The 14,495-nt window shown below is 40.4% G+C and overlaps 1 pseudogene; it reads left to right on the forward strand.

The window, feature by feature from the left end:
- The window catches only part of LOC105723647 (small ribosomal subunit protein eS4, X isoform-like), a 612,439-nt pseudogene that overhangs the window by 535,320 nt on the left and 62,624 nt on the right, over positions 1-14,495 (forward strand).

Raw genomic sequence — 14,495 nt, forward strand, 5'->3', positions numbered from 1 at the left:
CCTGTTGGATATTGTGGTTGGTGGTTAATCCTCATAATAACCTTATGAGGAAAATTGCATTACCTCCCTGTTGTACGTAACCAGCATTTTCAAATGACTGTCACCAGTGAGTTGAAATAATCGATTGACTATAACCTACATTCTACTTGTTATTGGCCTCTTTCACCACCAATAAAGGACCTACCGGCATTTCTATTCAAACAAGTCATTGTTCATGCAAAATGGACTCAAGGCTGTCCACTCCAGCTGGACTCCCCCGACTGGCCCAACAGAGCCTGTGCTACGGTTGGGATCCCTTCTCTGCAAACATGAGGAAACGTGGGTTTTGTGCATTGGTGAGTTGCCCAAGGGTGCACATTTAGAAGAGGCAGATCTGGCTCATCAATTTATACTTCTGACTCCAAGGGCAGTAGCTTCCCTCTGTGTTTGAGCTGATCAACTTCTCATCTAAATACAAAATCATCATTCTTTATCTCACTTGTTTGTATTACTTCATATTACTTCTTACTTTCACAATCACACAGGTTAGTTTCCTTTGACAAATAAACTAAAATTGCAGCAATTAAGTGAGAAGGTTAGGACAGAAGCGTTGTGGTCTGAAAGGCCTCAGGAGACCAAAGGGCAGTGGCTCCTGAGGACAGCAAGCTCAGGGACTCATTGTACAGGCCAAGAGCAGGCCTCATCGTCTGTCTGGCAGAGCATAGTTTAGTCAACATTATGTACTTAAGGCTAGTAAATACACCACAGACTTCATTAGCTAAGCAGCAATCTATACAGATATTAACCAATTGCCCACTCTATGCCAAGCACATATGCCATTGTCTGGTGACTTTCACCTATTCACACAATCTTCTCAACAGGTCTATAAGGTCCTTTGGGACAGAGAAAGTCTTTTGCATCTGGTGCTCCCTTATCACTTTTTGCTTAATAGGTTTTATTGTTTCAGATTTTAAAAGGAAGGAAATTAATTCTTAACCAAATGATCTTTCTCAAACAGGGTGAGTGCCCTCTCTTGGGATGCAAATCCCATGTATTCCAATGAATAACTCTGTAGTTAGTCATTGATATGGCAAGTTCAGTCTTTTGCACTTTCCTCTTTGAACATCAGTGGGTGCATTTTGTTTCTCTCTCTCTCTCTCTCTTTTTTTTTTGCAGGATTAAGGAAGCCAAACTCTCAGCCTCCTGTAGAAAGAACTCATTTATTGCAACTAAAATATCTCTTCTTGGAAGGCCATGACCTCAGAAAGGTGAGCACTTTCCTTTTTCTAAGGCAGTGAATATTTCATCTCTCTTACTTTAGACGAGTATTGAACTATATATTATTTCTGCTTGATGCCCTGGTCTGTTCACTCCTGGCTCCTTGTTCCTCTCTCATTTTCAAGTGAGAGCTTCAGATTGCACAGGAATTCTAACTGCACCATTCCTTTTACTTTTGACATTTCTATGAGCTTCAAGTATCCAAGGAGAATTCTGTTTCTGTGTGTTTACCAACTGAATTGGCATGGACAGAAGGGCGCATACCCCACACCATTTGCAGGAACTGTTTCTTACAATCAGTAATTTTAAAGCAATGCACCTCCTCAGGCTCTTAAATATGTCATCCCAGGAGCTGCTGCTCCTTTTTTCCCATCTCCTTCGTCATCCATGTGTCAGACATGCCTCAGGCCTGCTGGGCATCTGCTGTTTATCAGTGGGCCCTTCTCCACCCCCAACCCCCTGGGAAAGCCCTCTGAGGAGTGAATTATTGGAAACACAAGCATCCAAAGAGAATACAATGCAAATGTTTTAGTTCACAGTTTGGTGGAAACGGATAGCGAACCAACTGAAGGTTTACTCACTGAAGGCTCATTCGTAGCCAAAAGTAAAAATAAAAAATAAGGAACTTCTCTGCTTCTATGGTTACTAAAATGCTCTGGGAGCTTAAAAAGGTAATTTTTGTATGTTTTATTTGACCAGTATTTTTTTTTTTTTGAGAAATAACTAAGGATCACACAGTTTCTGTAATTCCAGTGATATTTTGATGAATAAAACATCTGCAAGGCCACAGACTTATTGGGGGAGACAAACATCTAACAAGACAATTATAGCAGGTGTACATAGCGCAATACTAATGTTGTTTACCAATAGGAGTGCAGAGGAGGGTCCCTTAGCACAGCCTATAATGGAGTGTGGAAAGGAGAAACCAAGAAATTCTCTGGAAAGAAATGACATCAAAATTGAGGTTTAAAGATCTAATAGTTGCTATCTTTTTTAAAAGGAAGAAATTGGTAGAAAGGAGAAAAAAAAACTTTTTTATTTCTATTTTCCTTCAACTGGTATTTATTATTAGCACACCATTGGAAATCTGTAACTATCGCTTCTTCAGAATTCATTACACCTGGTGAGTCCCATGGGCCGAGGCCCCCATATAATTTCTATGCCTTTGCTTAATTAAGACACTGTGATAGACTGGGCAGACATTTCCTGGCAATTTACAATCAGCTGGAGGAGCTTAAGTCTTAAAGCAAAGCTGTGAAAATATGCAGTTATGTTTATATAAAGAGTAGTGAAATTATAACCTTTTCATGCCTTGATCAGTCAAAAGTTGAAAAGGCACATTATCGTGGTTGACAAGCTGCATTTATAGTTTTGATTCTTTTCCTAATCACTAAAAGCCATTCACAAATAAACAGGAAGAGAGATGCACACACTCTTGAGTTTGACAGCTGCTCTTTTTCATTAGGTGTTTGGAATCCAGGTCAATGTGAAGAACTTCCCTAAGACTCATTGCTGGCCAACACTGGGGTTGGTTACTTAAAGAGCTTTGTTGCATGACCATCATAAAGACTTTTACAGATGTCTTTATTCAATCAGACAGGTTTGGCAGGGTTCAGCCTATAGACTGTGGAATAGACAGAACGAGCCCAATGCTTGTCTTGTAAAATGTTTTGAATATGTCAGTTCTAAGTGTAACACTTGGATCTTTCACAGAAATCACTGTGTAGTACAGTGTTATTAACCTATCCAAGTTCACAGCAGATTCCAGGCACTAAGTGCTTTCCATCTTTAACAGGGATAAAGTTTTAGAGGTATTTTCTCACTAAGTTTTCTTATGGTTGGACTGATTTTGTTCCTTGCATCCTGTCAGGGTCTGAATGTTTCTGCCTCCTCACAATTTGTATGTTGGAATTTTAAATCCTAAGGTGATGGTATCAGAAGGTGAAGACTTAGGGAGGTGATCAGGTCATGGGGGCAGATCCGTATGAATGGGATTAGGGCCCTTATAAGACACTCAGGAGAAAGTCCTCGCCTCTTCTGCCGTGTAAGAACACAGTGAGAAGGCACCATCTGCGAACCAGGAAACAGGCCCTCAGCAGACATGGAATTTGCTGGTGCCTTGATCTTAGACTTTCCAGACGTGAGAACTGTGAGAAATAAATTTCTGTTTTTTTATAAGCTACCTAGTCTATAGTATTTTGTTTAGTAGCCTAATAAACTAAGATACAGCCAATTTCATCATTTGGGCTGAACTTTGAGACTGAAATATTAAAGGAATGAGGAGCAAATGATATAGGACAGTTGCATTCAGACAGAAAGGAAAAGTAAATAAAAGCTTACCCTTTCCCATCCTGACAGATAATGGATACAGAAAAAAAAAAGGAAGTAGATTGAAAAGGTTCTTATTCCCACTATCCCACATAAGAATCAAGCATCAAATGCAAAAGTCTTTCAGGAACATGGAAGTAAGTATAAGGCAGTACACAAATATAAAAGGAGTAGATTATTTTCCAAGGCAGAGGCTGCAGGCCCCTGGAGCAACTCATGCCTTCAGCTGGAAGTCAAATCCATTGTGGCTCCAGAGCAATTCTGGGGTAAGAGGCAGGATGGGTTCAGGTGATGAGTCCACAATGGAGCCCTGGCTCTCCATTGTCTACACTTGTTATGACAGAGACCTAAGATATCCCAAATGCTCCAGAAGGGATGTGAAAGTGTTTAGAAAGGAGTGGGCAACCTGTCAGAGGCTTGGGGTCAGAGTGGATAGGGTAAAGTGAGGATAGACTTGAATACACACAAATGCCTGAAACCTTGGACTCCGGGAAGCCAAAGCTTCTTTCCAAAAGGATAGGCAGAGCTAGCCATAGCTCAGCAATCCTCAGACAAGGAGAGATGGACCAGCCTGTCCACAGCTGGGCCTAGAAGGCATCTGAGGACTCCGCATGATCTGAATGTTTTTCTCCCCATTATCACAAGGACAGAGAAAACCTCTTCTACACCTTGGTGTCATTCCAGGGAAGTTCAGGGGTAGGAGAGAGTCTGAAAGTCTGAAAAGCATCTAAAACAGATTGTGTTAACTGAATGACATGTCAATTACTAGATCAGACCAAGATCACACAGTTGCCTCCACTATCAGTGGGGGTGCAAGTTTACAAAGACTAGTCTACATATAGAACACTAAAAGGCCCTGTTTTTCCCACATTTGACTCTAACAACCACACTGCACATGTGTCATCTCACTGAATTCCCAGAACAAACCTGCAAGGTACGTATTGCTGTTATTTCTATGAAAAAAAAAAAAAAAAAAACAGACCCATAAAAGTCATATACTTTACTCCCAATTTTACAGCTAGACGTGTAATATGGAATCAGTTCTGCATTTGAATATAGATCAGTCTGAATCCAAAAGTCATGGTCTTCCCATGATGACTCTTGAGTTTCTTTGTTTCTTGAATGTGGAAACATACGATGCTTTGTGTATGAAGGAAGATAAACGTAATCGATGTTGGGTATGCAATGTGCCTTTTGTCTTTAGGGACTCTTATCGGGACCCTTAAAGAGACATAAAGGAATAAGAGTTGTCTTCTTGTAGGTCTAAATGTCAGTGTGGCATAACAGGGGGATGGGTGCAGAGCCTCTAGAAGCAACAGGGTTAATGTTAGAGCTGAATGTTACATCTTTGGAGCTGTTTGTTGGAGAAATGAAGAAACACAAAAATAATGATTGTTAAGGAGGTAGCAAGTGGCATGTGGTGTTGGTTTAATTAGGAGAGGTGAGAGCAGAGCTGAACTATTCAATGAGACAGAAATTTATTTAGCTCTTAATATATACATGACACAACGAGAGAATACAGTGATACCCAAACCACGACAGAGTACGATAGGGTATAATATCATACAAGACAGTAAAACCGAAACTGATATTTTTTCTTGTTTCAAAAGCAGCTTCTTTCTTGCTCTAATCTTTGTAAAACTAAAAGCAAAATCTGCACCTGTGTAGAGGAGATATGGTGCAGAGCTCTCAGCGAGGACTGAGCCGGTTAGTAAATTTGCAGCCCCTTTTCACCTTGTCACCATCTCGCTCCCGCCGGCAGTAGCTGTGGCCTCCATCACACATTTGCTTCTCTTATTTTCTTTACACTCTTATCCAGGTCAGTTTTGTTTGTCGCTCTTATGCAGCCTACACAAGTGGAATTCTCCTTGGACTCCTTCGTCTCAAACATAAATTGAAAAACCACAACTTTGGCAATGGCCTGTTGGACACATTTCAGTGCACTCATATCTCAACCAACTGAGTCAAAAAGGCCAACTGGTTTTTACTGACAACCTAAAGACAAAGGCTTTTCAGGGCTATGAGAAAAGCCTACTTAGAAAGTGCAGTAAGGGGACTGTAATAGAAGAAAACAAAGGGCAGTGGAATTTTACTGTTTCCAGGAACAAAAAATTATCATTTGTAGACTCTTAAACTCAGATTGCTGGAAAAATAATTGGGCCTTTGTTTGTTCCCTTTAGAGAAAAGAGCAAAAAAAAAAAAAAAAAAATTCCTTAATTCTCCTGGGAGAATTAACTACAGATGGAGATTAGGTTCTTAGGAATTTCTCACAAAGGAATCAACGGCACATCCTGCCTGCCCTGTCCCCAAGCTAGATGGGCTGCTTCCTGGCCAGGAGCCCATAATTATCACGAGACTTCAGTGGCACTGGCAGGTCCCCTACATACTGACCCAATCAATAGCTCATGCTGAGAATTGTGCCTGCGAGGGCCCCAGTGAACTGGCAGTGGCATGGGGCTTTCTTGCTGGAGAGAGAAACCTGTCCAAACCACGACTTTGCAGTGTGCTCAAGGTTTACATGGGGTTTTCTGGAAAGAGTGGCAGGGGTGAAAGGCACATATCTGCTTTGTCATTGCCTTTTTCTAGGGCCTTATCCTAGCTCTCTTGCTCTTCATTCTTACCATGACAGAAAACAGGAAGCAATCACAGGAACTCTTTGCTTGTATTTGCAGAGATATCATGCACAAATCTGGTGACTCTGAATATGCAATGGGAGAGCCTCAAGAGCTCTCCTGCATTCAAGGTGGAAAAAGCCCTTCACTAGTCACTGTACATCCATCCTCAAACTGATACACATTGGCTCTTCCCTCATCCTCTAGAGCTAAAACATAAGCTGTAGGTGGCCCTACACTCCTTCTTCTTTATAGGAACACATTGCCTATGAACTTCCTGAGTCACATAACCCCACAGGCAAACATGAAAGTAGCGTGAACTAGATAACACTCTGGAAGAGCAAAGAAAAGGTACGCTTCTTTTCCTCTTATGTCTAGGAGGTCCAAGGACTGTGAGAACGATTCAGTAGGACTATTCAACAGCTAGTTATTCACGAAACTTATTTCCTTCCATACTAGAGACAGTGTTTCCCAATCTCCCTTGCAGGTAGGTGGCATGCAACTGCATTCATCCAGTGGGACGTTGGAAGAAGTGATTGCTGACCTTGGCCACTTACCCTCCTGTGCATAATTCTTTCTCTTCACTTGCTGCATATTGACACTTAGGGAGATCCCAGAAGCTCCATGCTGTAGATGGTAGATCCTCTTTCAGCCTGGATCTCTGAAAGACTGTGTAGACCCTTCTCTCCTCTTCTTCTTATAAGTAGTAGAGAGACCAGAGCTTACTCTCTCTCCCTCTACCCATCACCGAGAGCACAGAGGAAAGAAGATGTGAGGACATAATGAGAAGGAGGCCATCAGTGAGTGAGGAAAGGAGCCCTCACTAGACACCAACTCTGACAGCATCTTAATCTTGGATTTCTAGCCTCCAGGACTGTGATTTTAAAATGTTTTGTTATTTAAGCCAAACAGTCTATGGTATTTTGTTATGGCAGCCTAAGCAGACTAATACAACCATAGATCCCACTCTCGCCCCAATCCTTGTGGCAGATTGAATTTTACATGATGTAAAATAAATGTCTTTTTTGTTAAGCCACTGAGATGTCAGGCTTTATCACTTACAACAGCTTGTGTTTACATTTCTAATACAAAGACCGCACAGAGCTAATCAAGTGTGTGATATCCCTTTTCTCAAAATGTACAGGCTCGATTTTTATATGCAAACTTTACCTTAGTGCAAAAGATTCCTTAGGGTCAACACCCAAGATTATTACCAAAAACAAAAAGAGAGAAAGAAAAAAGCTAACTAACACTTCATTAACAGATACTTTAAAAATGAGTATTTATTTAAGCCAGCTAATTTTTCAAACATTTTATGACTCTTAGCTCATTTCACTCTCATAGAACTCTATGAGATAGAATTCTTTATTATCATTATTATTACTATACTTTAAGTTCTGGGGTACATGTGCAGAATGTTCAGGTTGTTACAGAGGTATACACATGCCATGGTGGTTTGCTGCACCCCTCAACCCATCAACTACATTAGGTATTTCTCCTAATGCTATCCCTTCCCTATCCCCTCCCCGCTGCTATCCCTTCCATAGCCTCCCCACCCCTTGGCAGGCCCCAGTGTGTGATGTTCCCCTCCCCGTGTCCATGTGTTCTCATTGTTCAACACCCACTTGTAAGTGAGAACATGCAGTGTTTGGTTTTCTGTTCTTGTGTCAGTTTGCTGAGAATGATAGTTTCTAGCTTCATCCATCTTATTATACCTGTTTTATAGATGAAGACACTGAAACAGCTATTGCAAGATTATAACTGACAAAGAGATCTGACCTAACCAACTTCATCTGCTTCTAACCTCCAAGCTGTCCTTGTTCATTCCTGAGTATAAGGTGAACTAACTTTGGGAGGAACTTACTTTATAGTGCAAAACGAAGATGTTAACACCCCCTTTCCCAAAACAAACCTTCTTCTTGCCTGGGGACTAGACTGCCTTTGTAAGACTAACAGATTAGTCACAAGATTAGAAATTAGAGTTTAGGAGTCATGAGGCTGGAGACTACAAGATTCTGACCCTTCCTAAACTGCTCCTAGGATCAGTGCTTGAGATATTTTGCAGACCCTGCACTTGATGGATCAGCTGGCACCCAGTTTATTGAAACAGTCAGATCGATAAACTGGCTCATCTGATCTTGTGGCCCCCACCCAGGAACTGATTCAGTGAAAGAGGACAGCTTCAATTCCTTATGATTCCCTGACCTAAAAATCAGCACTCTGGACTCCCTGGCCTTCCTCTACCTACCAAATTATCCTTGAAAACTCTAAATGCTCTGGGAGATGGATTTGAGTCGTAATAAGACTACAGTCTCCTGCACAGCTGGCTCTGTGTGAATTTACTCTTTCTCTATTGCAATTCTCCTGTCTTGATTAATTGGCCCTAAGCAGTGGGCAAGGTAAACCTGTTGTGTGTTTACAACACTGAGGCACAGAGAGGCTGAGTCACCAACCCAAAATTTCACAGGACATGGTAGAGTCGGAATTTGAACACAGACATTCTGACTGCAGAGTCTGTGCTCTTAACCACTACCTATACTAATTCATTTATCTTTTTTGTTCATGTTTTCATTTATTTTCTTTCACCTACAATACAACTTTGATTTTACACTGTCTCAGGATGAGGTAAGAATATTGCAAATAGAAAAATGTTGATTGAAAGACACAATTTATCTTATTCTAGCACCAGAAATGATCAGGCCTCTTTTGACCACAAATCTCTCAAACTGTGCTCTTTAGACCTTGAGATGAGAGGGCATGGACTCAGAGTTTAAGACATCTCTCTCCCTCACTCCTTCTGCTAAGTAAGTTCCATGCTCTAATCAAGTTTGAGAGACTCTGCTTGGTTGGGGCCTGCTCAAGGGCATGAGCCTACATTTACGCTACTCCTAAGCTTTAGACTTGGCACATCACAGACCATGAAAAAATAATCTGGTGAAATTATTGGCAATTTTGAATTGTTAATCCCAGTTGATAAAATTTTTCCAAATACATGTATCTTTTGAATAATCTAAAACCCTTATCCCCCTAAGGTTTACATGACTTCGTTTATACCGTTTTTACTTTTCAATATAGTTAATCTTTTTAAATAACATTTTGTATTCAGTTATGTTCCTTTGCTTAGTTTTCAACTTTGTTACATTCCAAGTTGATTTTATTAATTAATGCAGAGAGGGTCAGGAGTATCTGAATTAAATGAGTGATAGTGAACTAGGAAAAATCACAGGCCTCAGTGTGAGACAAATCTGGATTTAAATTCTAGCTCTAACTCAGTCCATGACCTTGAGGAGGTCAGGTAGGTCACTGGGCTCAGTTTCCAAATCTCTAAAATGGAGGTGACAAAATCTACCTCACAGAATTGTTGAAAGGACAATTACATGTTTGAGAACATGTTACTGTAGTGTCTATAGCCTATCAAGTGTATAGCATATTAGTATGATGGTGATGGTAACTTAAAAAATACCTATTAAAGGTCCCAGAAGCTTTACTTTAACATGTTGACTTTTGTCCCATGGAAAGGCATATAATTTGGTGGAAAATATAACCCCAAAGGTTATTATGTATCACTCTATAAGATATTAACAAGTTTTATATATAACCCAAATATCTTATCCTAACATTTAAAAATTAAATGGTCTATAAAACCTAGCTCCTCAAATATTCTTTGAACTGGTCTAAATGTCTGTTTCCCCACCTAATTAATGAGTTGAACAAAATCTTTGACATGTGTTCATATTATATTTGCATCAGTATCCTAATTGCATACTTTGAAATGATACTTTAGCAATAGGAATAAAAGTTATAATCAAAATGTTAACACTTCTCATGGGAATGATTATATCAGCCAGGGTTTAGTCAAGAAAAATTTTTTGCTCTAGATAATCCAAATTAAAAAGGTTTAATGCAGATGTCAAGAAGCCTACACAACCATTGGAAGACTGGAGGAAGCTGAGGTCAACGAAGCCACAGTGGACAACCTCAGCCTCAGCTCCCAACGGAACGGTTCCCTGTTCGTTGTCCATTATTCTTGAACTTCTAGACATTTCTCTTTGCCTATCACAGTCTGCAGTGATGAAGGGAGTGGCTTTCCAGTGGAGTCTCTTAGAATCTCATGGCTGTCCACATTTTTGCCTGTAATCACCTCTAGGCAAATGATAGCCTGCCGTTCCTTTCAGCCTTCTAAATCTTCAGCACGGGACTTCTTGGTAAACCAACCTGTAAGCATATGGGGAAGGGCATTCTGTAAATATAGCTCCCAACTTCTCTGAAAGACAGAGGAACCCTTAGAAGGGAGTGTTGGTGATGTCACATTGTCAATAAATAACCCAGGACTGCAGTTCAGCTTGGCACCTAACTCCTTAGGGCACTCGCTTATTTCAGGAAGGGTGCATTTACTCAGTAAGCCAGATTAAAGGATCACTTGGTTCATATGGACTCAGACAAAAGTGGACTAAGTGATCTTTAAACAGATTTGACCAAGCTGAGAAATATCAAAGACTTATTATTTTTCAATCAGAGAACACAACATGGAATAGCAGGAAGAGTGCCAGACTGGAAGCCAGGGAACCGGGGTCAGTTCAGCCTATCCTGAACTTTCTAGCTGAGGACGCCTTCAGGGCCATCACTTTACCTCTCCATAATTCAAGTTTTCTCTTCTATGAAACAAGGAAAACAGTATCTGCCAAGCCTCAGAGAATCACCACAAGATTAACATATGTGTGAACATTTTAAAGTACACAAACACCATATCAATATTTAGGTCCCCATATGAACATGAAGACCTAAGGTTTACTTGGCTTAGTCTGAAGAAGCTTCCAACACAAGGCTGAATTGGGAGAGATGAAAATGAAAAAATAAAAGTTGGGCTGGGAGGCTTACAGAGTTCACACATGTTCGTAACATTTTTCAGATGTGGTCTACACAAATTGGAGTTATTAGTCCAATATTTATAAGGAAAAATCATATTTTGAATGTGGCCAAAGAACTTCCTAATTAAAATGATGACATGATCCTTAAAAGGTTTTTGAGGGGTAATGGAGGGAGGATCAGAATTAGGAGGATCAAAGTGGAATGCATATATTTCAAAATAAATATATTTGACCAAAGAAAAATAAAACCTCAACCAAGTTTGCAGAAATGTCTAGAAAATAAACTGTCTTCTAAGTATATCAGTGATTTTAAAGAGGATAAAGTATGGGAGGAGGAAGCTCTCTATCAGAAAAAATACATAATTTTGCAAAGTTTTATGTTTATTAAAAGGGAGCATGGGGCCAGGCACAGTGGCTTACGCCTGTAATCCTGGCACTTTGGGAGGCCAAGGCAGGTGAATCACAAGGTCAGGAGTTTGAAACCAACCTGGCCAAAATGGTGAAACCCCATTTCTACTAAAAATACAAAAATTAGCTGGGCGGGTTGGCAGGCTCCTGTAATCCCACCTATTCAGAGGCTGAGGCAGGAGAATCATTTGAACCTGGGAGGCAGAGGTTGCAGTGAGCCAAGATTGCACCACTCCACTCCAGCCTGGGCAACAAGAGCGAAACTTCGTCTAAAAAAACAAACAAACAAACGAAGGAGCATGGGTTAAAACCACCATGAGAATTAGGTCTTCAAACCATCAAATGATAGACTAATATTCCCCCAAAATTACTGTGTTGAAATTTTAATTCCCAATATGATGGTGTTAGGAGATGTGACCTTTCATAAGTGATTAGTGATTTGTGAATCAGTGAATGAGATTAGTGCTCTTATCGAAGAGATTCAAGAGAGATCCATTGCAAGAGAATCCATTGCAGGAGAGGACACAGCGAGAAGACAGCTGTTGTTTGTGAACTAGGAAACTGATCTTCACCAGATCCCAATGCCATTAGTGACTTAAGTCCAGCTTTCCAAGCCTCTAGTACTGTGATAAATAAATATCTGTTATTCATAAGCTACCCAGTTTATGGTATTTTTGTAACAGCCCAAATGGACTAAGATACCATCCCTAAGTAGGGCAGTCATCCTAAAGTAGTTACAACCCAACGAAAACAAGGAGAAGACTTAACTGAAAAATTTCATTCCTAAGATGTAAGAAAGTAGGTACATTTAGTAATGGGAAATGATTCCCTGGGGGACTTTTAGCATTCTCTCTCTCCAGAAGCATGTCAGAAAAGTCCATGGGTGGGACAGATTTGGGAGAATGCATGCTACCTCATCAGCTGTCTGCCCCTCCCTGGGCGACTGATGCTTCCAATGCACAACTCAATTCAAAGCAGCAATGTACTCTGTAATTTCATCTAACACTCTCCTTTCTTTTTCTTTCTTTTCTTTCTTCCTTCCTTCCCTCCCTCCCTCTTTCTCCCTCCCCTCCCCTCCCTCCCTCCTTCCCCCCCGTGCCTCCCTCCTCCTTCTCCCCTCCCCCCTCCCTCCCTCCCTCCCTCCTTCCTTCCTTCCTTCTTTCCTTCCTTTCTTCTCTTTTTCTTCTTCTTGAGACAGGGTCTCACTCTGTTGCCCAGGCTGGAGTGCAGTGGCATGATTATAACTCACTGCAGGCTTGAACTCCTGGCTTCAAACTATGCTTGCACCTCTATCTCCTGAGTAGCTGGGTCTACAGGCATGCACCACCATGCCTGGTTAGTTTTTTAAAGCTTTTGTAGAGACAGGGTCTCACTATCTTTCCCAGGTTAGTCTTGGATTCTTGGCCTCAAGTGATCTTCCCACCTCAGCCTCCCCAAGTGTTGAGACTAAAAGTATGAGCCACCATGCTCAACCCAGAAAGCATTTTTATGTCAAAATAAATGATGCAATGGCACTTTGTGTACTTTAAAGAAAAAATAATTTCTTTGTGTTGTTCTCATTACATCCAAGAATAAAAATGATGATTAAATTTTAAATAAAACATATTCTGTTAATTTGAACTTTTCTCACAATGGAAGGGCTTAAATTGTGATTAAAAGTAGTAGGCAGAGTGTACACCTATGTTCGTAGCAGCATTACTTACAATAGTCAAGATTAGAAACTACCCAAGTGTTCATCTATGGATGAATGATAAAAGAAAATTTGTATATGTATACAATGGAATATTATTCAACCTTAAATGGGAATGAAACTCTTGACACAAGACTACAACATGGATACATCTTGCAGACACGCTAAGTGAAATAAGCAAGTCACAAATAAACAAATACTATGAGTCCACTTATATAAAGTGTCTAAAGTAATAAAATTTATTGAAATGGAAAGTAGAATTATGGTTGTCAGGAACTGAACAGAGGGGAAAAGGAGGAGTTGTTTAATGGAGATTGAGTTTCTGTTGTGATAGATGGAAAAGTTCTGGACATTGATTACACAACAACTTAAATACATTCAACACTATTGAACTGCACACTTGAAAATGGCTAAGATGGTAAATTGTATGTTATGTGTACTTTACCACTGTTTTAAAAATTAGTTGAAAAATAGTAAGCCAAAATTTATTTCTGATTGTGGCTTCCCACCACCATTTTGGGGGAGTTTTGTTGTGAAATTTTAGGTGATTTAAGTTGTCAAATTTTATTGAGTCATGGGTTTGTTTTCCCATGAGAAAATTACTAAAACAAGGGCGTGTGGAAACAGAACACTTAAATCACTTCCAGGAAAGCGATTGCAAAGGTATGTCCATAAGACCTTGATAATATTTATAAAAACTATGCTGCCTGTTCTTCCTTCTTACTCCATCCCATCTCCCAGGGCCAGCCTGTTCCTCAAAAGAGTGAAAAACAGAGGCAAATTACTGTCATTCATCCAACCAGACCATCTAAATGAAGTAAAAGAATTATTAAATTTATGCCTATAATCCCAGCACTTTGAGAGGCCAAAACAGGTAGATCACCTGAGGTCAGGAGTTTGAGACCAGCCTGGCCAATATGGAGAAACCCTGTCTTTACTGATTAGCCAGGTGTGGCTCATGCCTATAATCCCAGCTAGTTGGGAGGCTGAGGCAGGAGAATTGCTTGAACCCTGGAGGAGGAGATTGCAGTGAGCCTAGATGGCGCCCTTGCACTCCAGCCTGGGCAACAAGAGCAAAATTCCATCTCAAAAAAAAAAAGAATTATTAAAATTTAGTCACCCAATACACTGTTTGAGCTTGGATTATAAACCACTGTTTACTCTCACAGTGTCTGGCAAAAAAGAGGCACTCTCATTTTGTTTTCAACAGACAGATGGTGTTTGCCCTTCTAGAGCTCAAGAAGGAGAGTGATCAAGCAAATAGGCTTAAGCACATTTTGAAAAAAGCAACATGGCCTGCAGCCCTGGGGGGCTATTCTGGGCTCAGGACTT

This window comes from Aotus nancymaae, unplaced genomic scaffold (genome assembly GCF_030222135.1).
Source record: "Aotus nancymaae isolate 86718 unplaced genomic scaffold, 86718_ANA_hifiasm-v0.15.2.pri h1tg000029l, whole genome shotgun sequence".
Taxonomy (NCBI): domain Eukaryota; kingdom Metazoa; phylum Chordata; class Mammalia; order Primates; family Aotidae; genus Aotus; species Aotus nancymaae.